The sequence below is a fragment of the Arvicanthis niloticus genome, chromosome 1 (genome assembly GCF_011762505.2).
Source record: "Arvicanthis niloticus isolate mArvNil1 chromosome 1, mArvNil1.pat.X, whole genome shotgun sequence".
Classification (NCBI taxonomy): Eukaryota; Metazoa; Chordata; class Mammalia; order Rodentia; family Muridae; genus Arvicanthis; species Arvicanthis niloticus.
This window is the reverse complement of record NC_047658.1, coordinates 50840449-50866022: the sequence shown is the minus strand read 5'-3', so window position 1 is coordinate 50866022 and position 25574 is coordinate 50840449.

The window sequence follows — 25574 nt, the reverse complement described above, 5'->3', positions numbered from 1 at the left end:
TTCTAGTTCCTGTCTGACTTCCTGACCCGAGCCCTACAGCATATTAAATGGTTTCCATGGGACCAAAGCTTGATAGCGTTTGCTATCAGACATTTGACCTATGCCCGTTAGACTCACACAGAAGAGTCAGTGTTCTGAGGAACCACAGTCAATGTAGAACATGATAAGCCAAACACGCATGTGGTACTCTGAGAAGCCCACCCAAAGACTCAGACTCTCCAGTAGAGTGGCTTCCTACATGATACCAGCTCTTGGGAGGCGGAGGCAGGAGGATCATAAGCTCCAGGACAGTCTAGAATATATGATGAGACCCTCTCTAAGAAAGAAAAATGTGACCATCTGAAGTCATGGACTGCTTATGTACATGTTAAGTACACACAGATACACACACACACACACACACCTACACTGAATGCACATGAACAAAGCGCACATTTGTGGGTGAAGAATCCCATGGGACTGTTTCTTTCATTTGTGTGTCCATCCATTTGTTGAAGAATTATTTTATTTATCACACATACACTGAGCATGTATGAAAAGACGGACTCTATTCTATGGTTTTGTACTTTGATGTGCCACCTCCCAGAGGTCAGACAGGAAAGATGATGGGCCTCTAGCGGGAGTGTTAGGCTCAGCTGCTGTAGGGCCTTGTGAAGATGCCATCCTCCGCCCTCCACCCTCTGGTGTTGGAGTGGAAAGTCACGAGCCTCCTACCCTTTTGCTTCTTTGTTTATTTGGACCCTAATTGCTGTAAACACGGTGACCTCAGAATGTTCTCATGTTTCTCAAATACTATGGCGTCTGGAGGTGAGTGATGACTAATATAGTTGTGCTATCATATCAGTGTGCTCAGGGATCAACCGAGGACACCAAAGCAAACTGTCTCAGCCCAGGCTGCCTCCGCCACCCTGGTACCCCGGCTCCCTTGGCTCCATCACCACGGGGCGCCTCTCACTGCCAAGGCACATGTGCTGAACAATGTGCCTTTGCTCTCTCTTTGGCTAGGGGAAAGCCTCTGGTACCTACTATTTGTTTGTGAGCAGGGGGCAATCCTTCTGCTTGTCTCTGGGAGATAGGACAGGGGAGAGCTTGGGGATAAGGATGGTTGAATTGTATCCCTTAAAAAAAGGTTTGTATCTTGATGATCCATTGCAATTGATGTTGAAGTAAGATATAGTCATGCTTGCTTGGGAGCACAGGCCTTCAGTCCAAAGACTGAATGTCTTTAAAAGAAGATGAGGGGCTGGAGAGATGGCTCAGTGGATGTTCTTCTAAAGGTCCTGAGTTCAATTCCCAGCAACCACACGGTGGCTCACAACCATCTGTAATGAGATCTGATGCCCTCTTCTGGTATGTCAGCAGACAGTGACTGTGTACTCACATACATAAAATATAATAAATGATCCTTTAAAAAACATAAAAGAAGAAAATGAGATTTGAATGTAGAGGCTGAGACAAAGAGAGACATCACGTGATCGTATACAGCCCGATGAGGAATCTACAAACCGAACAATGCCAAGGCTTACTGACAATCACCAGAAGGAAAGAGAGAGGCGTGACTATAGTCTCCCTGCACTGTAATGAAATGCCTGAAGCAATAACATTGCAAATAGAAAAGGGTTATTGTGGCTCATGGTTTGGAGGCTCCAGTCTATGGACCATGGGCCTATGAAGAGAAGAACATCACGGTAGGAGCCTAGGGTGGAACAAGGCAGACTTGGATCCTGGAGTGTCCTCTGCCTCTCCTACATTCCTTCCGGATGGAATTCGTGAGGGAGCAGGGAATATTCTCATATGATAAAATCATAGAGAAAAGTATGTTAACACAAGTTCAGGATAGTGGTCCTTCTGGGAGAAGACAGGAGCAGCAAAATGCTCCTACAATCTGAAGCTGCACAAACATGGCTTTTTATGTTATTATTTGTTGGGAGCCGACTTTAGTAGAAAGCGGCTAGATCAACTTTAGTAGAAAGCGGCTAGATCAACTTTGCAGCCATCTGGAACCATATACCCTGACGAAAGATTCGGTTTTCAATAGCCTACAACAGCTGAAGCACACTCTGATAGCCCACGTATTTTGTGTTGCTGTTTACTGCCCCCGGCTGCAAGGTGCATGTGGTGGCCACGCCTGCAAGGCATGCAGTTCATGTGCTGTCCACGTGCTATCTACGCCATACATGCTTATAAGGCGCATGTGCTATCCAAGCCTGCAAGGCATTGCGGTGCACGTGCTGTCCACGCTATAGACGCCTGTAAGGCTTATGTCATATCAACACCTGCAAGGCACGTGGTATCCACGCGCCTACAAGGCACGTGGCAAAAGCCTATAAATAGCTCAGAATTCCCTTCAATAAAGAGACTTGATCAGACGCCCTGTCTTGTCTCCATTCTTCGAGTCTCTTCCCCTTTATCCCCACTCTCTCTCTCACTAGACCCTGAACCGCAGACCGGAGCGGCGGTACGGGCCACGGCAATTATTGACCCCCAAAACTTGTGCCTCCACCGTACCTTTCCATGTGTGGCTCACTCCTCAGCGTGAATACGTGAAGACTTCATCACCGACGAGTTTATTAGATGAAAATGTGTAAAGAACCAAGTGTTTGTGATGAACACCCTAGTTAATTAACACAGACTCTCTGCTTCACAGAGTTCTAAGAGGCACTGATGGGGCAGGGTGGCACAGGCCTGCAATCCTGCAGGAGGATTGTGAGTCTCAAACCAGGCTACATAGTGAGATTTGATCTCAACACCAATTTTAAAACCTCCAACTAAGGGCTGGAGAGATTGTTATGAGCACTGACTGCTCTTCCAGAGGTCCTGAGTTCAATTCCCAGCAACCACATGGTGGCTCACAACCATCTGTAATGGGGTCCTATGCCCTCTTCTGGTGTGTCTGAAGACAGCAACAGCCTGTAGATAAGCTACAGTATACACACATACATAAAAATAAATAAAAAATCTTAAACAAAAAAATTTAAATCCCTAAATAATAATGTACCCATTTTACTTGGTTGTGTAGCTATGGTAAGGTGCTGTGCTCTCGTAAATAATGTTTTAGGCTTGTCTCTGAAGACAAGCCTAACGAGACTCATTGGTCAAAAGAGGAAAGGAAGGAAGGAAGGAAGGAAGGAAGGAAGGAAGGAAGGAAGGAAGGAAAGAAGGAGGGAAAGAGCCATGGAAGTAGAAGAGGAAATAGCTGTGAAGAGAGAATCATGGGAGAGCAACAGGAGGGAGTAATGGGTGTGAATACTGTCAAACTACATTATGATGTTATGTTTTATATGAATGTATGAAAATGTCATAATGAAACCCATTATATAGAACTAACATGTGCTAATAAAACCCCTGCTAGAAATGTACTTTTACTTTGATATGAATTGATGACTGCAAGATAGAAAAAAAAAAGAGGCAAGAAACCTGCTTTCACTGAGTGCCCTTCAGTGATGAGTGGCTTAATAAGCTGAGGTATCTGCCTATGATGGAGCACTACTGGGCACTTAAAAGGAAGGACATTTGACTCTGCTAAGTGACTTTTCCTTCTGCCAAGTGAAGTAGGCCAATGGCACCGGGACACACACTGCTTGGGCCCACTTACGTGAAGCGCTTAGAGCCGTCTGACTCATGGAGACACAAAGTCGAATAATGTCCGTGGGGACTGGGAGTGAAGAGGGAGGCAGCGCTTGATGGATGTGGAGTCTCAGCCAGAGATGCTGTAGAGATGGATGCTGCAGGATAACACGGTGCTCACTGCCACTCAGAGACAGCCACAGCAACCTGTGAGTCTTCTGTGTCTGATTCCCAGCCATGGCCACCAAACAAAGCCAGTCTCTCTCTCTCTCTCTCTCTCTCTCTCTCTCTCTCTCTTTCTCTCTCTCTCTCTCTCTCTCTCTCGTGTGTGTGTGTGTGTGTGTGTGTGTGGTTGAGGGCACAGGGAGAGAGATGGAAGGATTACATGTAAGAAAAAGTCTGAGCAAGGCACGGTGTAATCTGGCACTTGTGAAGCTGAGGTAGGGCAATGGTCACGAGTTTGAAGCCACCATGAGACCCAATCTCAAAACAAAAGGCCTGACAGGACTTGGGAGGCAGAGGCAGGTGGATTTCTGAGTTCAAGGCCAGCCTGGTCTACAGAGTAAGTTCCAGGACAGCCAGGGCTACACAGAGAAACCCTGTCTTGAAAAACAAACAAACAAACAAACAAACAAAGCCTGACAGGGCTTTTGTCAGTTTGTAAACAGGTTTTCAGTGGTCAGGCTATAACCCATAGGTCTTTCTCATTCACTCCTCTTTCCCAGGCTGACCTTGCAGCCCCTGTCCTCCTAATTCAGCCTCCTTGAGAGCCTGGATTCTGGATGTGTGAAGCTCAATGCAATGGGAAGGAAACCAGTTTCTATTAGGAGCAACAATGGAGATAAATGAAAAACCTCGGCATTATCAAATGATCAAGATGAAAAATAAGAAATCAGTCCCCATTAAAAGCAGAGAAGTCAGCAAGTACCAGAATCAATGATGGGCTAGCTTTTGTACCTCTTCATTAAAAGTATGTCTAAGTTACGGTCCAAGGTCTTTTGTAGCCCAGGCTGGTCTTGAACTTGTAGCTAAAAATCATCTCGAGCTTGTGATCTTCCAGCCTCCAGCCTTGAGAGTTGGGATTATAGGCGTGCACCACCATCCCCAGTTTATGTGATGTTGGGGATCAATCACAAGACCTTTAGGACCAAGCTAGGACCAAGCACTTTACCGACTGTGCTACATTTCAGCCCTCCTCCCCACTATTGTCTATTCAAAGTCCTAGCCCACATCACTCCTGGTTCCTTCCTAAAAGCCCATGCCAGGACTTCCTCCAGCCTTATCCCCAGTGCACATTCCTTCCAAAAGCCCAAAGAGCCTTCATATTCCTGAATGGACAATAACACTGAGCTTTTACACACCCACCCCCTGCATATGCTTCTGCTTGGACCTCAGGACTCCAGCCAGCCAAGTTTAGCTTTGATGCTTAAAAAGCCTCTCTCTTCCCATTTTTAGGTAGTCCTCTAGAACTCTTGCTTAAGAAATGTCCCCTCGGGGCCTGGGGATGTGCATCAGCTGACAGAGTGCTTGTCTAGCATGTACAATGCTGAGTTCATGCATAAAACTGGGCATGATGGAGAACACATGCAACACAGTGATTCAGGAGGAGGATCAGAAGTTCAAGGTCATCCTTGGCCAGCTTAGGATGCCTGAGACCCTGTCTCAAGCAAATAAAACCCTGCCTCTGGTTCTGACTCTAGTGGTATCTGAACATGGCGCCCATAACCTCTGCCTGTTCCCACCAAGAGCTCTCTTACTTCTAGTCAGGGTGGCTTTGGCCTCACAACTGTTGGGACGTAGGGCTGAATCTTGTAGTGGTTACTATTCTGTACCCTGCTGGTTCTGTGGCCTTGTCAGGTAGCCACTTGTCAATCTAAACCTTGTCGCCTCTGAATGTCTGACTATTATTCCATCTCTAGGACTCTCTTCTTGGGTTGTCTCCTCAACAGAAGGGGAAAACTCACTTAGACTTATTAATTGCATAGTTTAAATTCTCAGGGCAACAGAGGCCATCTAGATGTCTCAAAGCAGATGACTGATCAGACAGATCAAAGAATATACATGCTATGGGTATGATATAGTTAGGGCATGTTATTATGTTTGCGGTGCTGGGGGATGAAACTCACAACCCCAGGCACTGCTAAGCACGTGTTCTAAACTACTGAGCTACATCGCCAACCCTTGAAGTATTATTAAAAACACTCTTGATCAAAATGTATATCCAATGTGATATCACTTGAAATCGTAAAGGACATAGAGAGAAAATTTACACTAAATTCTAAGTCTGTGTCTGGGTTGTGAGATGAGAGAGAGACTCCTTGCTTCGTCTTTGTCTGCACTTTTCAAATATTCCATCATGAGTGTAAGTCTGGAAGGCAGAAACTTAAAAGACTTCACACACACACAACAGAGAAAGCAACGGATTGAGACACTCAACCGTGGGCCCTGCTTAACCACAAGGCTTCCACACCCACTGAGGTGCCTTCTGGAAACCCAGCTGCTCTGTCTTGGTCATGGTGTGAGAGGCCTGTGTCTGCTGATGTAGAGAGTGACTGGCCCTCTGCTCTCTGACACCCTGGTCCTCCCTGGTGGAACCCTACTGTAGAGACAATGGTGCACAAACCTTTTGTGTTGGGGAGTTGGGGTTCAGAAACGGCCTTGGGTGGCTCAAAGGGAGTAGATGGAAGACCAGCCTTTCTTCCCTTTCTTTTGAGACAATCTCACTATGTTACCCTGAAGGCCTAGAACTCACTGTGAAGACCAGGCTGGCCTCAAATTTGCAGAGATCTGCCTGGTTTGATCTTCCCCATAGCTAGGATGAAAGGCACACGCCCCTGTGCCTGTCGAGACAAGCTCTTCAGGAAGAAGTTGCAGTCTGAACCCAGGTCCTTCACTGTACAGAAGAGTCTGTGAATGCCTGATTGAGTTGAGAGCTGACTGCCAAGGCATTGGCAGGTGCCGAGCTCACAGAGGATGCTGGTTCTTGATGGCACCAGCTGACCTAAGATAGGAACAGTGAAGGGAGGCTTGCTTACAACAGAGTCTTTTGTAATCCAGGCTGGTCTTGAACTCACTATATAGCTGAGGTCTTGACCCACTTTCACCTCCAAAGTGCTGGAATTCCAGATGTACACTATCACATCTCTCCTGTCTCTGAGAAAAGCTTGCCTCTGGCTTGAGGCACAAAGCAGAGAACAGAAGCCTCCGAATCTGCAGCCTTCATCTGGAGCCTGAGTGGAGAACTTCCCCTGTGGCAGGCTTGGCTCCTGCCCTAGCATGGTCTCTGAATGGCTCTTGTCACCATGGTACCATTTTGTGTCACCAACTAGCATCTATTAACTTAAGCCCATCTATTATGAGAGTCCATGTTTTTTAAAAGATGAATTTTAAAAATTTATTTATGTATATGAGTTTGTGTCTGTATGAACACCTACATGCCAGACGTATCAGATCCCATTAAAGATGCTTGTGAGGCATCATGTGGGTGCTGGGATTTGAGCTCAGGATGAGCAGCCAATACTCGTAACCACTGAACCATCTCTCCATCCCTAACTCTCTAACATTACTTGTTCCCTTTTCCTTCATCCAATCCTGTCTCCCTGACACGATGACCATAAAGTCTCTTTCTTAACTTGTAAGTTTTGACCGCCTGATTCATTCCATGACTTTTGATTAGATTTCTTGGTTAGGAAACTGAAACAGGCACTATTTTGTAGGTGTCTTCCAGGGGCACAGACAATAGTCAATTTGGTTTTCTTCCAGGTCTGGGGTGCCAGGGTCCTGCCAGCTTGTCTAAAGTACAAGGATTATTTGGTTGAGGAATTTGGATGGGTACCATGTGGTTGGTCTGGGTGGGCAGACCACTCTACTTCCTGACTGCCTTGGCCTGTGGACATTGGTGAAACTGAAGAGGTGTGACTAAGGACAGAAGAGAAGGGGCCACACGGATGGGAAGGAGGAGGAGAGATACTGGAGAGGAAAGAAAATTTCCATTTGGCTTTTCAAGTTCCTCACCACATCCCCGGAGCACAGTAGCTTGGAGGCTAACCAAGTGGCCGGGCCCTAGCCTTCCCTCATGAATTTTTCATTTCAGGCAAAGAGCTCTTATCTCTCACTGGGGCTACTTCAGGAGCCTGCCTTCCCATCAGCTGGAGACTAAGCAGATGAAGGCTTGCATTAAGGCCAGAATTATCTGTCCCCTGAGAGAGAGACGACACTATGCCCTTAGAAGGACACCTCCGCCCACATTTTACTGTAGGCCTCTGCGGAATATAAGGCTGCTGTTTTTGAGGACATTTTGTTGAGGACTGAGAGAGAGAAAGGCTTCCAGGGCAGCTGTGGTCTTGGCCAATGCACTGACTCTTGTCTGGTGCCAGTTACTGGATGTGAAGGGGGCTCCAAAACAGGAAGGGGGGTGATGAGGAGGCGTGGCCTCTCATCATACAGAATTCCAGGAGTTCAGATGTTTAGGGGAGATTCTGAGGGGTGGGTGTCTCCTCTCCCTGACCCCATTCCCCAAGCTAGAGGAAGAGAAGCCCCCAGGTATGTTTAGCAGGGTTTAGAGTGTGCACTCACTTGAAATCCAGATTCAGAACTTCTGCCTCAGTGACAGATCCTTTCTGGACCTACAAAGACATCTTCCCTGGGCCTATCTTCCCAAGATGGACCTGGACCTGGGTCCAAGGGACGATTATTTTGGGGTGTAAAGTGTATTAGTGGAGGAAGCTCCGGTGTTCAGGTGTGAGTATCCTTGTGCTATCTGGGGCTTCTTATGATCTGAGACAAGTAGCTCAAGGCAGAGATGGGAGATGAAGAAGGGTCAGTGATATGATCTCCAAGAAGATAAGATAAACAAAAATAAGAACAAACCAACCCAAATGAAAAAACAAAACAAAACAAACAAAACCAAAACCCACCTAGACTTTGATCTCAACATTGTGTGTGTGTGTGTGATGTTGGGGATGGAACCTAGGCCCTTGTATTTGCTAGGCAAACTGTCTATACTGAGCTACACCTACATTTTATACAGTGTCTCACTATGTACAGCCCTACCTGAAACTCATGCATGATCCTCCTGCCTCAGCATCACAGATATATCAACCACACTAAGCTCTCAACAGGAACTAGGAAGCCGGTGATGTGGGATTCCTGGTGGAGAGGAGAGAGGACTGAGAGCCGCAGGGAACAACTCAGGCTGGATAAACAATGTTTTAAATCTATGGTGCTTTCAGAATATACTACTGCTATTGCTGATTTTGTTATTATATCACTTGGCTTTTAAGATAGTCTAGTGGGAAACTTCCTTGTTTTCCCCAGCAGAGAAGCATGGAGGTTGGAGAGGGAGCAGCGCCACCCTGAGGTCAGGGAGGCAATGGCGCCAGGAGCGAAAGCCTGCAGTTTAGGTCGAGCAGCTGTGCGATCACATGGCCCCCCCGCTACATTTAGAGGTTTATTTTTTAGTCTTCATGCAAAAAAATATTTTTTCCTTACAGATGCTCCTAAAAAAAATGTCAGCTGCTAGCTGACAGTGATGACCAATCCTCGGAGCTCCCTCAGAGTCCAGCCTCTAACTTCCCAGTTGCCCCAGCGTAACCAGCCTCCATCCCGACTGTCTCCCAGAACCTGTCCCTCCCAAATAATTTACAGATGGGAATTAGCTCTGAGCAGCTAAGGAGAACTGACCTGAAGGGTGTAGGGGTGAAGGGCAGCTCTAGGGTAGAACTGACTTTATCGTCATTTTACTTTTAATTAATAAGTAATTAATTAAAGACAGGCCTCATGTACTCCAGGTTGGCCTCCAAATTGCTGTATGGATGAAGATGAACTTGAATTCCTGATCCTATTTCCTCCACTTCCCAAGTGCTAATATTACATAAATATGCCACCATGCTTACCTTACATGTAATATTATTTTAAATTGTATTTCTTACATATAGGATTTACAGAGTAGAAAAAAATTAATGTCTATTTTATTTCCTGGCATTGTCCACATATTTATTCTGGCAGATGGGAAGATTGTTCTCACTCCCATTTTACAGACAAGGAAACTGAGACCCAGGGAGGGAAATAATTTACTCTGGGTCACTCAGCAGTAAAGCACACTGCTGGGCTCATAGCTCTGTTCAGTCTTGGGAAATGCGGCTGTTAAGCATTCAAGTTCCTGCTGAAGTCTGTTTTTTTTTTTTGAGACGGGGTTTCTCCATGTAGCCCTGGTTATCCTGGCACTCACTCTGTAGATCAGGCTGTCCTAGAACTCAAGATCTACCTGCTTCTGCCTCCCAAATACTGGGATTAAAAGCCTGTCAGAAGAAGGTGTCAGATCCCCAGGAACTGGAGTTGTGATGGTAAGCAGCCGTGTGGGTGCTGGGAATCAACCTGGGGTCCTCTGGAAGAGCAGCCAGTGCTCATAATCACTGAATTATATAACTTACTATTATTAATAGTATCCCAATAGACTTTCTGGTGTTTTTTGTTTGTTTGTTTGTTTTGTTTTTTTGAGACAGGGTTTCTCTGTGTAGCCCTGGCTGTCCTGAAACTCACTTTGTAGACCAGGCTGACTACTGGCCAGCCTGCAGACAGCTACCTTTGACTCTGGTTAAGATCCCTGTTGCAGTCTGCCATCAGGGGGGTTAGGACTCTGCTGACTGCCGCTTCAGTACCTTCATGACTGCTGTCAGCTGTCAGAAAGCCTGTAGACAGGACAGCTTCAAGAACAACTCTCTAACGGCTCATGGTTCTGGAGGCCAGAAGTCTTAGTATCAAAGCGATTGATCCATTTTAGGGCTGTGAGACAGAAAAACTAATCCCCACCCCACTCCCAGCTCTGGCTAGTTTGCTGGCAATCTGCAGACTTCCTTGGATTATAGAAGCATCACCTCCAGCCCTTATCTCTGCCCACTACTTCCCATAGCCTTCTTCCAGTGTATGCATCAAAAGTCCCCCCTTTTGCTGCAGACACTAGGCTTAACGGGTTAGAGGATTAGGAGACATTTACATCAAACACTACTGCTTCAGCCGCTGTGAACTCCGGAGACCTGCCTGTCTACTGATTTGGTAATAACCGAGAACTTAGCCCCACCTTCTGCAAGCTGAATACTCAACTGTGTAATTGCAAGTGTGTGTGTCAGTGGACAGCTTTTTTATTATTAAATACAATGGAAAACCAGCCTTATGATTTCTCAGACTTGTGGGGCACCCCATTCAGGAAGATCTCACAAGAAGGAGTCATGTTCCAGTGCTCTCAGCTCTCTCATCTTGGAGACAAGGTGTGGCCATGAGTAGTCTGGCTGAAGAATGTTGGTTGGGTAAATCTGTTTCCATCCTCTGGCCTGAGAAATTGGCCTCCATTTATGGCCTTGCTCCCAAGGGAAACTGAATTCCAAATTCCTAGCAACTGATTTGCACATAACTTTCCATCCAGACTTTAGTGGCCACTAGAATGTGTTTTCTTACAGTTGGGTCTTCAGACGCTTTCCCACGGTCCGAGTCCTTCTGGTGCGACTTGCTCCACCCTCTGCTCCACGTCCAGTCTTTACCTGCTGCTTCTACTCTGAGGACAGGAGTCCTTATCTTTCTTACTTGTTTCTTGTGACAAAATAATCACCCAAGGTGGTGGCAAGGTATTTGACAAAAGCAATTTAAGGAAGGAAGGTGGACTCTTTTGACTCCCAATTTGAAGGTATCGTCATCTTGGCGATGTAGCGGGGGTGCCTGAGTGTGAGGTGGCTGGTCACAGCGTGTCCTCAGCTGGGAAGCAGAGAGAGAGAGAGAGAGAGAGAGAGAGAGAGAGAGAGAGAGAGAGAGAGAGAGAGAGAATATGACAGCTCACTTCTCCATGGAATGCTGCCCGCTATGTTTAAGTGGGCCTTCCTGCCTCAGTTAACCCAATCTACAGACTGCCCCACAGACAGGCCCAGGGGTTTGTCTTCTGTCCATGCTCAGTCTTGTCAGTTTGTCAGCAAAATTAACCATTATACCCTCTCCCTGACTCTTGAGGCCCTGGGATTGTTGGGGCTGGATTACAGGGCCTGTCTTGCTTTACCTGGGTTTCAGAAAACTGTGTAGTGACATTTTCAACCTCGTCCAGGAACTTAAGATCCTTACAGGCAAAAATCTCACTGTCCTCATGTTCAGGAAGAGTATGAAGTACATGTAGCATTTACAAACCACCTACTATGTGCCAGCCTCTGAAGCAGTGTTTTTCACATACCTTTTAGAAATGTGTCACCTAACACCTACACCACGACCTGGCACATAGTAGCTGTCCCTTGGCCCCCTGGTCACTTGTGTCTGTATTCTCCCAAGCTCCTGGACCTATGATTGTTACTGAAGGTGCTTTTGTCTCCCCCTCACGGCCCAGGGAACTGGGCAGGTGACAGGATTACTACCCTTGCAGAGCAGTCATCTGGCATCTGAGAGAAAGCCAGCCTTCTCTTCAGCGTGTCTCTCCTAGCAGATGGGACTTAGTGTGTTTGCTGGCTCCCCTGCTCCAACATGAAAGGGAACAGATTGGATCCCCAGGACTCACCTCTCGAGAACACAAACAGCTGGTAGACATCCCCACCCACAAATTCAGGTGTCACGGGGCTCAGCTTTGTTCTTACAAACCTAGACTAGGGGACATTAACCCCAATGCCTCGGGGTGTGTTCTGTGAGCCTCCCCTTCCAGCCCCATAGCTGTACTCTGGTTGTTGAATCTTGACCCACACGTAATAATCCCTGCCCCACAGGCCCCTCAGTAAAAGCCTCTGCAGGTTCCACTGAAGGGCTCCACCCAGACCCAGCCTGTCTGCTGCCATCTGTCTACCCACCAGGTCATGTGTGTGACTCTTGGAGACCCCGGGGGAGCTAAGCCATGTCTGTTCTAGGACTCATGGCCTCTCTGTGCTCCCAGCTCCAGAGGAGTGGACACTCGGTGCAGTCTCTGCTCTTCTCTAATTCCCTTTGTATGCTCAGGAAGCCCTTATCAACTTGAGACCATAAGCCAGATGTAAGGAAACATAACCCAGGAAGATGGCTAACATTCTGTGGGCAACTCTTACTTTCTTCACAGTCATAGCCCTGCTCAAAGATAGCGAGCACAGGGCCCCACTTCCTGTTTGGAGGAATGGAAAAGAGAAAAATACAAGGAGAAGGGGAACTCATAGATGAATGTCAAAACTATTTAGCCCAAGTGGATGTCTCTCACAGGCTACCTTCAATTCCGGCTCCTCTACCAACTGCAAACTCACCTGTTCAGGGTCCCAGGAAGAGCTGGGCCAGGATGGGCTGCCACCTTCTCAGGGACTTTATGCTGACTACTGGACCATCTGTCCTTCAAATGGTCATGCTCCTGTTCTTCCTGTTCATGCATTGGGGTTCAGGGAGTAACTGATCAGAGGACTGTGCACCCTGGGGTTCTCAGTGATCTTGGTAGACTTAAGTACAGATGGTAATAGTGCTGGACATCAGGGTTTCATTGGCAGGAGAGGAGCACCAGGAAGTCTTTAGAAAGGAGATGGCGTTGGATGCTAAGGTTTGGATCGGTGAGTGGCCGGGGAGGTAGGCAGCAGAGAGGATGCTTTCAGGAGTTGTGCTCCAAAGGCAGAAGCTGCTTGTCACTTCTATTGTTTTATCTAGTGCTGGGATGGGACCTGGGGGCTTGGGTGTGAGAGACATGTGTTCTACCGCTGAGCTACATTCATGGGCCTTGCAGCTTCTCAGGTTCAAGCTTAAGCATGGCCTTAGTGTGGATGTCTGAGGAGGCTGTTGGGATACAGGACAGCCTGACTTCCTTAGTACCAGAGTGGCCCTGTGTAGACCCAGAAGTCATAATGAAAGGGCACAACTCCTGCTCATTCTGTTCGGCACAGGCAAGTCCCTCAGCAGGTCCCAGCCTCCTGACCCATGTCTCCTCAGCTGCAGCATAGAAATGATAATGTTTGAGTGGGCTTCTCATGGTGGCTGTGAGACTGAGCTAATGTGTATACACAGGAACCTGGAAGGAGCCTGGCTGCAGAAGAGGCTGGGAGGGAGAATGTCAAGAGCACAAAAGGCACATAGAATAAAAAAGTCGAGGCAGAAGACAGAGGTAAGAAGCCAGCACTCAGTATCCACCTCTTGTAGACTTAGACCCGTTAGCTCTGTTCCCACTGGGGTACCAAGCTTTGGCCAATGAATTATAAAAGATTCCCCCAGGGCTGTTCTCCTCCCTCTCCCTCTCCCTCTCCCTCTCCCTCTCCCTCTCCCTCTCCCTCTCCCTCTCCCTCTCCCTCTCCCTCTCCCTCTCCCTCTCCCTCTCCCTCTCCCTCTCCCTCTCCCTCTCCCTCTCCCTCTCCCTCTCCCTCTCCCTCTCCCTCTCCCTCTCCCTCTCCCTCTCCCTCTCCCTCTCCCCTCCCCCTCCCCCTCTCCCTCTTCTTCCCCATCTCCCTTTTTCTCTCCCTCTCCCTTTCTTTCTCTCTCTCCTTCTTCCTCCCCTTCTCCCTTTCCCTCTCCCTTTCTTTCTCTCTCTCTCCCTCTTCCTCCCCTTCTCCCTTTCCCTCTCCCTCTCCCCTCCCCCTCCTATTCCCCCTCCTCCCCTCTCTGTCTCTTCCCATCCAGTCCCCAGTGCTACCTCCCAAGACGAGTGCTGGGAACTCAGCTATTGTGCTGCACAGGTTCCACACTGTTAGAGGGAGAAGATGTCCTGTCTGAGGACCTCTGAGTCTCCAGACAATAACTGGTATCAGGACCCAGGGCCGGAGGGCACCATCTGGGGATTGGGTCTCCAGCCACAACGGTGCAGTCCCAGTTGATGCCAAGGGCAATGGAATCTCGCTGTCTCTGCTGAACCCTACTCCTGTTGTAGGATCAGGAGCAAATGTAAAGGCTACAACTTCTAGAAAGTAAGTATTGGGGTGGTCTGCAGTGGGACAGAGGGACTACATTCCTTCTGAGTTTTGGCTTGAATCAAAACTTTGCTACAATTATTTGTTGATTGGTTGATTGCTTGAGGTAGGTTTTATGTGTGTAGTGCAGGCTGGTCTCACACTCCCTGTGCAGCCGAGGATGATCTTGAACTTCTGGAATGCTGGGATCATAAGTGTGCACTGCCACGCCTGGTTTATGCAGCACTGGGAATGAACCCAGGGCTCTGTGAACTCTTTGACTGAGCTACATCCTTAGCCCCTATTTATCGTGCATTTGTAACAGCTCTGTCTGTGGGGCACACCTCTCTGATCTTTTAGGAGCCTGAAACTGAATGTGGTGGCACTGACCTGTCCCATGTCATACCCTACCCTCCATTCCCCCTCCCCCAACTTGGGAATCGAAGGCAGGAGCATTAGGATCAGGACTTCAAGATCATCTTGAGTTACACTGCAAGTTCATCGACAGCCTGGGCTGCATAAGATTCTGTTTCTTCAGCCCTGGCCCCCATCTCTAGGAAGGAATAACTGTTCTCTTATTTATGATCTATCAGTGCTTGATATAAACTCCTGGTAGAGAATATAAAAATCCACAATATGTGTAACTATGTGCTTGAGCCTCTCCTAGTTGTTTTAACAAGAAAGATTTTCCCCTACTTTTAAAATGAAAAATAACATTTTTTATATACAATACATTCTGATTGTGGTTCCCCTCCCCCAGCTCATCCCAGATCCATCCCACCTTCCCTCCTACCCAAATCCACACCTCTTCCTGTCTTTCTCTTGATAGACAACAAACAGGCCTCTAAAATAATAAGATAAGACAACAAGAAACAAACCAGAATGGGAAAAAAACTAATGAAAGAAAAAGAGTCCAAGAAAAAGCATAAGGGACATACATAGACACAGAGATACACACATCCACACACACTTGGAAACCATAATCTTTAACAGGACCTAGAATTCTGTCTCCAGAGCCTAGAACATCAACCATAGGGCAGAGGCGCCAGTGTAGCCCAGTGACAGAGCACTTGCCTAGCACATGAACGGCTCTGAAGTCATCCAACAGAGACAAATAGGGAAAGAAATGAAATCAAATGGAAAAATAAAAACTGTAGCTTTTCTTGATGTGGAAAAGTTCCCCTGGGCTCCCAGCAGGGGGCAGACACTTGGTTTACAAGAAGCTCATCTCCTTTCAAAGACTTTAAAAGTTTGTCTTAGGACACAGATGTTAAAAATAAACTTGAGAGAGGCCCAGCAATTGAGGCAACCGGAGGCTGTCAGACCACCTCAGCCTGCAGATACCATGTTATCTTCAGTCAAAGGCTGTGCTTCCAAGTGGCCCAGAATGTGTGCAGCTGCATCAATCTCTGCATCTATCTCTGCATCCATCTCAGTATCAGTCAGCACAGTGGCAGGCAGTAGACTCCAGAGGAGTGGGAGATGCTCATGACCAACACCAGACTCCAATTTCTGGTCCTCGTCCCTAATCACATACCTTCTCCTGGCTGTCACCCACACTCCTTCAGTGTGGCTTGCTTTTCTCTAGGGAATGGAGGGGCCAATAAAGATTGCCTGGGACATCTGAGGCTGCTTTCTGATGAGCCGAGCAGTGTGTGATATGGACCCAAGGTTCACAGAGAGCTCAAGGAAGAGCATGAAGACTCTAATGACAGGATGGCCAGTTACAGAAGATAGTTGAGGTTTGTTGGGTGTGCTGCTTGCTGTGTGCCAGTCATCACAGCAGTGGGGAGGCTGAGGCAGGAGAATCTTGCCTTGAAATTATGTCTCAAAGTAATAAAAGTCTACTTTAAAAAAATGTTGAGATAGGGTCTTACTGTATAGTCTCAAACTCACAGAGATCTATCTGCTTCTGCCTCTCATTCCATCTGAGTGACAAAATGAGAGATATGTGCCACTAGGACCTGCAGAAGTCTATTTTTAAAACCTACCAATTAACTATGTTATGTGTGCCACAGTGATAACCCTGTGCTATGTAAATATACCAGTCCTTGGCTGTTCTAAAGTTTCTCCTGCCTAATCTCTAAGATAAAGCTATCTCACCATAGTTTTATTCAATACATTACCAGGCATGGTGGCACATGCCTACAGTTCTACCACTCTGGAGGCAGAAGTAGAGGATCAGGAGTTCAAGGTTATCCTCACTACATAATGAGTATGCCTTAAGGACATTTTTTTCCCATAGCCTGGTGTGATGTGGGCAAGCCTCCAGTATAAATTTAACCATCTAATATCTCCTCATTGCTTAGGGTATCATCATTCTTGGGTCTTCAAATTGGGCCCAGCTTGGACAAGTAGCATCAGCCTTCTCAGGGTGGCAGAGTCTTAGACCCATACTAGACTTAATGAACCAGAACCTGAATTTTATATAGATCCCAGAGGACTGGTGTGCACATAACAGCTGGGGAAGCCATGCTGCTGGGACTATACTTGACAGTGCCCTGCATGCAAGCATGCATTGAGATGATCTCACCAACAATGCAGGTGTCCGCTTCACTGTACCAGCTTTACAACTTACTGCTACTTCTGGGGGTGGTGCTTTGTATCCTTCCACATCAGTGATGACTACAGCACAATATTTATTACCTATCTATCTATCTATCTATCTATCTATCTATCTATCTATCTATCTATCTATCTATTTTATCATCCATCTATCATCTATCTATTTTGTCATCTATCACCTATCTATTTATTTTGTCATCTATCTATCTATTTATCATCTATCTATCTATCTATCTATCTATCTATCTATCTATCTATTTATCATCTGTCTATCTACCTACCTACCTATCTAGCTTTTGTGACTGAGTATGAGTGTAGAGTTCAGAGGACCCTCCCTTGGTTCTCTTCCTTTACCACATGGATTCCCAAGATTGAGACCCTCAGGCTGGGCATTTGGCAGCAAGTGCTTTTCCTCGTTGAGCAATCTTGTCTGGTCCATAATTACAGTCTTTTAAAAGACATTTTCAGTAGCAAATGTGGGAGGACTGATGGCGTCAGCTCATGGGTCCAACTTTGTTGGGTTAAGCACATCAAAGTCACATAGAAGGCTTTTGAAACCCAGCTTTCCTAAGGGCACCCCCATACTCAGCCAGCCTGACTGAGGGTCTAGATTTGCATTTCTGACAAGTCCTCCTGGGGGTGTTGATAGGTGGTCTAGCTAGTCTGTGTGAATCCTGGTGCCATCCTCCTGGTGTCCTCCCTGTTTTTCATCTCTGTCAGTGACAGAAGTTGGAAGGGTGAGATTAAGGAAGGATTTTGTGCCAAGAGGCGTCAGGCTGATAGGAACTCATTCACTCACCAATCTTTGCAGAGTATGATGGGCTTCCATCAGCACTAAAGCTGATAGCCAGTGTGCTGCCTAGTTTTTATGTCAACTTGACACAACCTAGGGCAATGGTTCTCAGCCTTCCTAATACTACAACCTTTAATAGAGCTCCTAATGCTGTGGTGACTCCCAACCATAAAATTATTTTTGTTGTTCCTTCATAACTATAATTCTGCTTCTGTTATGAATTATAATGTAAATATCTGACATGTAGGATATCTGATATGTGATCCTGTGAAAGGTTTGTTCAACCATGGAAGAGTTGTGACCCACAGGTTGAGAACAACTGAGAACTACTGACCTAGCACCATCAGAGACGAGAGAACCTCAATTGAGAAAATGGCTCTATACAGTTGGGCAATAGATAAGACTTAATTAGTGATCACAGCCCACTGTGAGTAGTGCCACCCCTGGGCTGATGGTCCTGGACTGTATAAGAAAGCAGTCTGAGCAAGCCACAAGGAGCAAGCCAGTGAGCAGCACTCCGCCACGGCCTCTCATCCACTCCTGTGTCTAGGCTCCTGTCTTGTTTGTGTCTCCGCCCTGACTTTCATCAGTGATAGAGTGTGGCTTGCGAATCCTAAGCTGAAATAAGCCCTTTTCTCCCCAAAGTTGCTTTTGGTCATGGTACTTTATCATGACAATAGAAACCTTAACTAAGACAGCCAAATTCTGGGTGTGGAGAGATGGCTCAGTGGTTAAGAGCATTGACTGCTCTTCCAGAGGTCCTGAGTACAGTTCCCAGCAACCACATGGTGGCTCACAACCATGGGTTCTGGTGCCCTATTCTGGTGTGTCTGAAGAGAGTGACAGTGTATTCACATATATAAAATAAATAAATAATAAATAATTAGTAATAATAATAATAATAATAATAAAGACAGCCAGATTCTTAAAGCTGTGAGTCTCCCAACAGGAATAAATACTGTGGAGGCTTTGCTAAAGTCTAGGCAGGTTCAGGGTTTAACCTAGTGCATTCTTTTGAGGGCTGCTGTCAGGCTCTCATTGAAATGCTGTGGGACTTAAGCAATTAACAGCGTTGATTGTCTTTCCCTCCTCCATTTCATTTGACGTAGGGAAAGAGGGAGTGGAGTCACATAACTTGGAGTTAATCATATTCACTAACATCGCTGGTCCTTTAACAACCCCTCTCTTGTTTAATTTAGTCAATCATTTATTGTATTAATCAGAGTAGGTTAGTGTTGTGCTGCAGTAACAAATAGTCTCTAATCCCAGGATAGTAAAACGAGACTTTGTCTCCAAAATTACATTTCTTAATACAGGTTAGCGGGAAGGAGAGTGGGGGAGGGCTTTTTGTGTCCACTCGGGTACAAGTTGGTAGGAGTTTCTCCTTAACTCTTGTCTTCATGGCTGTCATTGGTAGTAGACCAAAGTGTTGGATGCTCTCCTGCCACGGATGAAATGTTCTGGTCTGCAATAGGCACTTCCTTATAAAAAACACTGGTCTACAATATGACTTCCATGCACAACTCTAATTCCATGTTCTGTCCCAATGTAGAGGAAGTCAGAGAAGTGTCACCCCCACCCCCGACCCCCTCCCCGCCATGGGCTTAAGAAGGAGGCTAGCCAACAAGTGAGTCTTAGAAGACTCCTGGCTTTGCTTTCATCTCCCACCATCACCCCATGCTTCTTCTCTGCCTCTCTGAAATAGCCTTTCTGAACTGGGTGACAGGTATCCTTGATTTGCTTGTGTTCTTGCCGAATGCGTGATGTTGTTTTACCGGCACGTGCTATTGACTTTTGTCGGTACATTCTGCTTTAGACCTCACTGAATGTCTCCCTTGCCCTCAATGCTATTCTTTTAGTAACTATCCATGCTGTCAAGTGTGCATCAAATCTGCTACTTCTGGCTGTCTCATGGACCATTTTTATTTACCATCTTCCCCAGGGATGGGGAGCCAGATTGCTTCTCTTTAACACATTGTTCATTTTCCTACGTGTGCGTACACAGAAATATAAAAGAGTATTTGAAAAATGAACACGGGATTAGAACTTCAGGGTTCTGGGGCATGGATATTGTTACGGTTTGATTCTGAAATATCTCCCACAAAGAATGTTCTGGACACTTGGTCCTCAGATTGTGGAGCTAGTTCAAAGACTTTGGAGCCTGTAGGAAGTGTGACCTTGCAGAAGTAGGTGACTAAGGGGCAAGACTTTGAAGATTGTATCTACTCTGGTTCAGGCCTGATCTCTCTGCCTTCTGGCCTGCCACCAGGTGAGCAAGTTGCTACCATGTGCTCCCCCTGTCCCGTGCTCCCACTGCCCTGGAGTTAATCTACTTTGCCTTCCCCACCAGGAAAGACTGACGCTGGAATTGTGGGCCAAAAAAACGTTTCTTCTCCCAAGTTGCTTCTATCAGGTATTTTGTTACAGCAGACAAGAAAACTAATGAATACAGATAGTATTTAACCTAAGACTATCGTACAGTCCCCCTGCCTCCCAAGTTAGCCTGCACTCCTGCCAGCAGATAATCAGGGTCCTCCTCCTGCCACATCCCTGCCAACCCTACATCACCCAGAGTTCTAATTTTTGTTCTTCTGACTTAAAACAAAACAAAATAAAAAAAGCTCAAGCTACTACTTCTTTCTCCCACCCCTTCTTTCTCCCCTCTCCATCCCTACCTTCTCTTCTGTCCCCTTCCTGGTTCCCTTCTGTTTTTCTTCTCCTGTCCCCTCCCATGCCTTCTTGTTGCACTATACAGCCCAGGCTGTCCTAAAACTCACAATCCTCCTGCCTCAGCTTAGAATCAGAGATTTGCACCATCTTCAATTTTATTGCCTCCTCTGGTGTGTGTGTGTGTGTGTGTGTTTGTGATGCATATATTATTGCTTTCACAAGAAGTCCTCCAGTGTCTACTACATTCGAGCATGACTTTAAATGTTTGCTATTTTAGTTTTAACTTCAGAGAAAGACCTGTGAACAACCTGCATCCATTGTCTCCTTCAAGTTGCTACATGTTAGTTTTCCCAGCTTAGAAGGGATTTGTCTATCTCTGAGACTTGCCTTTTGTCTGTTACATCGCATTTGTGTTTCTGCAGTCACCTATGATGCTTCATAACGTTCTCCATGATGTCTCTCACTGAAGTAAAACCTGTAATTGCACATTATCGACGTTACCCACTTATTAGTCTGTGGGCCGTCCTTCAGAGTGTTGCCTAGGGAATAATTCCCATTGGCAGTGTCTGCTTCACAGAGGAGAGGCTGCTGCTCACACCTGGCTCCATCTCCCCTGTGACTTCCAGCCAATCCCAGACAGCTGAGGTGAGGAGATGCCACAAAGCACTGAATTGAAATTGCAGAAGACGAGTGAGAAAAACATGGCTTTCAGAAAGAAAACAACCAAGCAGAGCAAGCAGGCCACCTTGGGGAGGCACAAGCCAGCGACACTGCACTCTGCAAGCTTAGCTTGTTTTATTTAATTGGTTTATCTTGATAAGATGCAAAGAGGTCAGTGGGGTTTAAATCGCTGTGCTGCCCATTTTAAATCCAAGAATCTAGAACCGATGACAAGGAGGACCAGGCCTGCCTCTCCCATTGACCTGTCTGGAAAGAAAAGGAACCTCCAAGCTGGTGACAGAAGACACAAGGGTGTGACAATGCAGTCTAGAGTAGAACCCAAGCCAGCCCTAGGTGTCCTGAAAGTTGTCAAATGCATTTTAATCACGGAGTCATTTTTAAATGTTCAGATCATTTTAGTTACTGGAATGGACAGTTTTTTTAAAACATATGTAACAATAAAAGTGTATACACTTTTTTTTTAATTTGAAAGAAAGAAGAGACACTTTTTTTTTTTTTTAAATTCTCCTATGTTTTCATTTATTAGTCTCAGATGTAGGTATCCAGCTGGTATCCTGAGTCACATCTGTAATCTCAACATTCAGGAGGACTGAGACAAGTTTGAGGCCAGCCTGGGCTACAGTTAGTCCCATGTCTAATCCAATGCATTTCAAGATTTCAGCCCCTGTATATGGTATAGAAAGACTACCGACAGACACCTACAGCTTGGGGTTGGCGACTACCTTGCGAGTTGTCAGAAGTATCCCCCATTACTACTCTTGTCTTCTCTCTAAGTCTCTACAAAACCTTGTGTGGGGAGTGGAGAGTAGATCAGGGTCACACACTCACATCTGTGCTGGATTGAGATAGATTTGGTTTCTTTAAACACAGAAATGTTACATGAATATATTTTGTTTTAGTCTCAGGTGTGGGAAATGGGGCTGCTTCAGATCTTCCACAGCACCTATGATTTGTCCAGTGCTCTGGATGGGGTGTGACTTTGCCAACCTAAGAAGATAGTTTATAGCCCCTGAGAGAGGGCTGCTGCCCTCCCCCCCATGCTGCCGTTTTTGCTGCTGTTTGCTGGGTTGCTGGTTGGAGATATCCTGAGGATGAATATTGGATCTGCTCCAAGAAATTCAATGCCTCTAATCAGCAGAAATTAGTCTAAAGATATCTATGCCCCTTTTCCCTCTAACCTACTTTCTCTCCTACCTAGTGTTGAGGGATTGGAAGGAATAAGGGTGGAGAAGGGTGGTAGAGAAAAAAATCCCAATAAAGTAGTCAAAAGTATAGTTACAGACAGACAGCAGAACTTGTGAATGGCGGTAGGGATGTTGTGGCATGGGAGAATTAGAATAGCACATGCTTGCTTCCACCATGGAGGACAGTGGTAGCCATGCTGGGCAGAAGGAAGGCAAGGACCATCAGAAGTCCAGGAAGGCTATTTTGTGGAGAATGTCTTCATTTACGTTTGTCTTCACTTACGTTTTTTACATGTGGTCTTATATATCATGTACGTAGCCCTGGCTGTACTAGAACTCACTCTCTAGACCAAGCTGGCCTCAAACTTGGAGATCTGCCTGCCTCTGCCTCCCAACTGTTGGGATTAAAGGTGTGCAGCACCATTTAAAAAAAAAAAGACAGGGTTTCTTGTAGGCCAGGATGGCCTCTAGGTCACAATCAGCATCATTTTATTTCATTCTTTACTGTACTAGGGATTGAACCCAGGGCCTTGTGCATGCTAGACAAGTGAATCTTTTCCCTCATATATTTAAAATGTCTGAAGGTTGAATTCATCTGAGGGCTGCCAGTTTACTGTCCTTGGGGTTTGGTTTAGTGTGGTTTGGTGGTGGAGGTAACACAGCCCACTCCCCAAGGGCATACTCTGTCAGCTCAGCCTTCCGTGCTCAGCCTGAATCTCCTCATCCCTGGCTTTTCAGTTCTGACTTGACAAGTCAGAAACCATGGGGTCTGAGACAGTGTTCCCTGAAGGACTTGCCAGGTTTAAAACCTCCCTGTCCTGTTTTTGAAACTCAAGTCAACATTTGTCCATTTCCAATCAGGTGAGGTCAAGCCCAGTTTTTGAAATTCCTCCACAAGTCCACGTGCCCATGGGAATTTGAAACAGAGTCAGCATGGCCCTTGTTGTCCTCAGCCATTTTCCTTATTTTAAAACCAACCTTCCCTCACTCTCTTGTCCCACCCTGGTTTTGTTTGGATTTTTTTTTGGGGGGGGGGGGCAGGGTCTTGCTATACATCCCAGGCTGGCCTTCAACTCACTTATGTAGCCTAGGTTGGTCAACCTCTGGCTCCTTGTGTACTGGAGATGTGGCTGTCAACAACAGTCCCAGCCCCTCAGTCTCATCTTTCCCTGAACTTCAGGTCAGGTCGTGACTCTGCTCCTCACGGTCTCCTCCCTGAGAGATGCCCAAGCATACAGTGTTCTCATCTGGGGGCCATGTGGACCTTAGAAAAACCTCCTAAACTCTCAGCTTACTGCATCCACAACAGGAAAATGAGGGCTTTGAACTGGGCACCACCAAGGTGCCTTCCAACACCAGGCTTTTGGGTTAAGTGTCCCTTTGGTGGAAACTATAGACTCTGATTCCAGAAAATTTGTGATTCTATGGCTGCCTGGCTTGTTCTCCACTGTCCATGTGGGTTCTAGGAACCCACATGTTCCTGTGCACTGCAGCAAGTGATCTGAACTGTGGAGCCAGCTCTCCAGCCTGCCCCTCACTCTCCTTGTTCGGGAGGACACTACTCTCCACCCTCAACTAATGGCTCCCAAAGACAGGGTTTAAATCAGGGTTTAAACCCTGATGACAAATCAAAGTACCCAGACTAGCTCAGTTGGGAACAGAGTTGAGTTGGGGGGTGAGAGAGCACTTTAAATTCACTTCTGCTTGGTTTTCAATGGAATGGGGAAGATGTCTCTTCCTCTATGGCAGGGAGCCTGAAATTTCAGCCCAGACCTGTCTGAGGTCATGTTTTCTGCTGTGCAGAGAAAGCCCTCTTGTGTAGCTGAGAAGGAAGGCCACAGGCAAAGGAAGAGCAGAGAGTGGGTGGAGGCTCAGGGAAGAGGTGTTCTTCCTGGCATTGTGGTCTCCAGTCCTGGTTGCAGGTGTCTCCAAAGCAGATCAAGTTCAGCTATAATCTGTCCTATTTATCTGTCTACTCTTTGAGCCAATGAATAACTGGGGGTGTGAGGGGGTAGTGTTGTTCTAGGGGTTCAACCCAGGGCTTGGGACATGCAAGGCAGGCGCTGTACCACTGAACTACACACCAAGCTTTCTTTTTATTTTTTATTTTGATACAAGGTCTCATTAAGTTGCCCAGTCTGACTTTGAACTTACTATATAGCCCAGGGGTGTCTTGAATAGTGTGGTCCTGCCTTAGCCTTTTGAGGAGTTGGCATTACCACAGAAGGGCCCACCTTCCTTCCTCCTTTGGCTATTTGTTGAAGTGAACCGAAGTGGACTTATATACAATGGAATGACACTCATTCTGATTTCCACAAAGATGAGAGGCATGATCTTAAACCTTGGATTGAGTGTGTGTTTCGTTTGTGTGTCATTTGTAGCGAAGAGATAAATCCATGTGGATATGTGTACTTGTGCATGTACATGCATATACAAGTCAGAGACTGACATTACATGTCTTCTATTTCTTTCCATGTCACCATCACCACCACCGCCACCACCACCACCACCACCACCACCATCATCATCACCATCACCATCATTTGTTATTAGTCTTGAGAGAGTATCTCTCAAAGAATGTGGCTAACCAATGAGCTCTGGAAATCCACTCCCTAATGCTTTTTACTTGGGTTCTGGGGATCAGAACTTGGTCCTCATGCTTGTACAGGGAGGTAGTTTGGATAGAATGGGCCTATAAACTCATATGTTTGAATGCTTGGTCACCAGGGAGTAGAACTCTTTGAAAGAATTACAAAGATTAGAAGGGGTGGCCTTGTTGGAGTAGGTGGGGCCATGATGGAGGGAGTGCGTCATTGGGTTTGAGCTTTGAGGTTTCAATGGCCCATGCCAGGCCCAGTGTCTCCCTCTCTCTCTCTCCTCTTCCCCCCTCTCTCTTTCCCCTCTTCTTTTCCCTCTTTCTCTCTCCCCACTCCCCACTCCCTTTCCCCCTCTCCCTCTCTGGCTATGGTTTAGGAAGTACCTCTTAGCTACCTCTCTAGCACCATGCACGTCTGCCTGCCACCGAGCTCCCCACCACGATGAGCTAGCTCTTCTGGAACTGTAAGCCAGTCCCAACTAAATGCTTTCTTTCATAAGAGTTGCTTTGGTCACGGTGTCTCCTCACAGCAATAGAACAGTAACTAAAACATGGTGCTGGCTATTTTATGTCAACTGGACACAAGTTAAAGTCATCTGAGAGGAAGGAACTTCAACTGAGAAAAGATTAGGTTGTGGTTAAGCCTGTAAGACATTTTCTTAATTAGTGACTGA